Consider the following 2,500-nt stretch of genomic DNA (forward strand, 5'->3'; position numbering starts at 1 on the left):
GCGCGGCGGCGACGGTCCGCACCGTCGTCGCCGTGGCCTCTCTCGGCCGGGGGTGTGCGAGGTTTCTCGGTGGCTGGGCCGTGTTCCCCGCGCCGGCGGGGCGGCCCGAGCCGCGGTGGTCCTCTCGGGCGCAGCGCCGGGCTACTGAGGGAAACCCCGGGCCCCGAGAAGGATTGCCGCGGTGATGGCAGCGGACGTCGGGCGCGCCCCCGCCGGTGGACGCTCCCCCGAGGGTGGCAGCGGGGGAGGCACCCCGGCGGGGCCATGCAGGTCGTTTCCCTCACCCCAGGGCCAGGTACCTAGCGCTTCGCGCCTCGGCGGTCTCCTGCCGGTTTCCCTCGGCGTCGTCAAACGCCTGTTGGGGGCCGAAAGGGCCGCCGAGCCGGGCGGAGGTTTAAAGACTCGGGCGGCCCGGCACGGCCCCGCCGCGGCGGCGGCGGCGGTGGCGGCGGCGGCAGCGGGTGTCGGGCGGTGGCGGCGCGGGGCGCCATCGAGGGGTGGGGAGCTACTCCCGCCGATCCCCTGCGGTGGCGTGTCCGTCGCGACCGGCCGCGCTCGCCGTCGTCGGCGTCCCGCCGCGCTTGCCCGCGCGCGGGGGCCACCCGTGCCGGGCCGGGGAAGGGGCGCCCTGCCCCCCCCCTCTCTGCGGCCCGGTCTCGGCGGAGAGGCCGCGGCGCGCGATCGGCCGCGGGGGGCCGACCCCGCTGGCCTCTGCGATGCGGGGCGACGCCGGCAGAGGGCGCGCGCTCTCTGCCTTACCTACCTCAGCTGCGGGGTTGCGGCCGCCGGGGCCCGCCGCGCTCTCTCGCTCTTTCTCCTTAGCCGCCGCCGCGGGCTCGCGGGCGGCGCCGCGTCAGGCGCGACCGCGCGCCTCTCGCCTCGACGGCCTTGTCGCCTCGAACCGCACCGCGGCGGCGCCGGCCGCCGGCCACCCCTGACTCGGAGCGCTGTCCCCGCCCGTTGGGGCGCAGCGCTCGGCCGGCTCCTCCATCGCCGGAGGTCCGGCGGGCGCGGGCGACCCCGTGCCGAGCGGCGGCGTCGCCGCTCGGCGAGTGTCCCCGCCCCCCCCGGGGGGGGGGGACGGTCGGCCGCGAGGCGCCCGCCTTCACCGGCGGCCGTCCCGGCCCGGGCCCCGCCCGTCCGCTTCCCCGTCGCCCTTCCCGGCCGCGTGTGGGCCAAAAAAAAGGGGAGGCGTGCGGGGCGGCCGCGGGGGCGCTTCCCCGTCCGGTCCCCGAGTGGAAACGAGGGGAGCGGGCGGTGCCCCCCGGCTCAGCCGCCGTACGCCTGCCCGCTGGGCGCGTGCTCGCGGAAGGGCAGCTCGGCGGTGCGAAGCGGCGGCGGTCCCGGGAGTGCGGCCGCGGGTGGCGGAGGGGTTTTGCCGAGCGGCAGACCTCGGGCGCTCCGCGATGCCGGCTCGGGTCTCGGCGGCGTCCCGCCTCCGGCGCCGGTGGCGGAGCGCGGCCCGCCGGGCGTTCGCCTTCCGGCGGGCAAGCGGTCCCGCGCCAGGGGTTGCGCCGGCGGAACGGTCCCGCCGCCGCGTGGCGTTTCGGGCGACGTTCAGGGGCCGCTGGCGGGAGAGCCGGCCCCCGCGTTTTGGCGCGGCGGCGTTCCGCGAGTCGGCGGAGCGGTGAAAAGGAGAAGCCAGGGAGTGAGCCGGGAGCGGCGGGGGCCGGCGGTCGCGCCCCCGGCCCGCGAACGCGTAGTCGTCCCGTGATCGAGAGGCCGGGCGGGCCACCGTGCCCCCCGCGGTCCGGCGCGTTGCCGCACAAGCCCCTCCGCGCGGAGGTCGGGCCGAGCCCGGGCGCCTGGGCCGCCTCCGAAGGACGGCACGCGAGGCGGCGTCTCCCCTCGCGGGGGGAGGCGGTCGGGGGCGCGGGCCCCTCCGCCTTTCTTTGGCCGACCTTCGGAGCGTTGCGCGGGGTTTCTCTTTTTTGCCCCGCGCTTTCTCCTCCTCCTCCTCCGTTTGTGTGTGCTCGTACGGTCGAAGCGGGGCGCGCGGGGGCGCGCGCGTCCCTGCAGAAACAGAAAAGGGGCCGCTTCACGCGAGCGGTCCCGAAAGCCAGACAACTCTTAGCGGTGGATCACTCGGCTCGTGCGTCGATGAAGAACGCAGCTAGCTGCGAGAATTAATGTGAATTGCAGGACACATTGATCATCGACACTTCGAACGCACTTGCGGCCCCGGGTTCCTCCCGGGGCTACGCCTGTCTGAGCGTCGCTTGACGATCAATCGCCGTCCGGGGGGGCCACCCCGGCGGCGCGGCTGGGGTTGCCTCGCAGGCCCGTTGCCCGCGGTCGACGTCGACGTCGTCGTCGTCGTCGCCGCGCAGGGCCTTCGTCCCCCTAAATGCAGACTCGGGGAGCGCTCCGTAGCTCCCCGCTCCCGGAACGAGCCGCTGGGGCGGAGCTCGTCCTTGCCGGGGCCGTGCCGCGGTGCGGTGGCGGTGGCCGGGGAGAGCGAGAGTCGGCGTCGAAGACGCCGCCGTGGGCCGTGCGAGAG

At 77.1% G+C, this 2,500-nt stretch overlaps 1 non-coding gene across 1 annotated transcript; it reads left to right on the forward strand.

Annotated features, from left to right (window-relative positions):
• Positions 1 to 2,065: 2,065 nt before the first annotated feature.
• On the forward strand, positions 2,066 to 2,218 carry LOC148219262 (5.8S ribosomal RNA). Its single transcript, XR_015799875.1, has one exon. It is a non-coding gene; the product is annotated as a 5.8S ribosomal RNA (ribosomal RNA).
• The last annotated feature ends 282 nt before the right edge of the window (positions 2,219 to 2,500 follow it).

The sequence above is a fragment of the Sturnus vulgaris genome, unplaced genomic scaffold (genome assembly GCF_052056855.1).
Source record: "Sturnus vulgaris isolate bStuVul1 unplaced genomic scaffold, bStuVul1.hap1 Scaffold_156, whole genome shotgun sequence".
NCBI lineage: Eukaryota > Metazoa > Chordata > Aves > Passeriformes > Sturnidae > Sturnus > Sturnus vulgaris.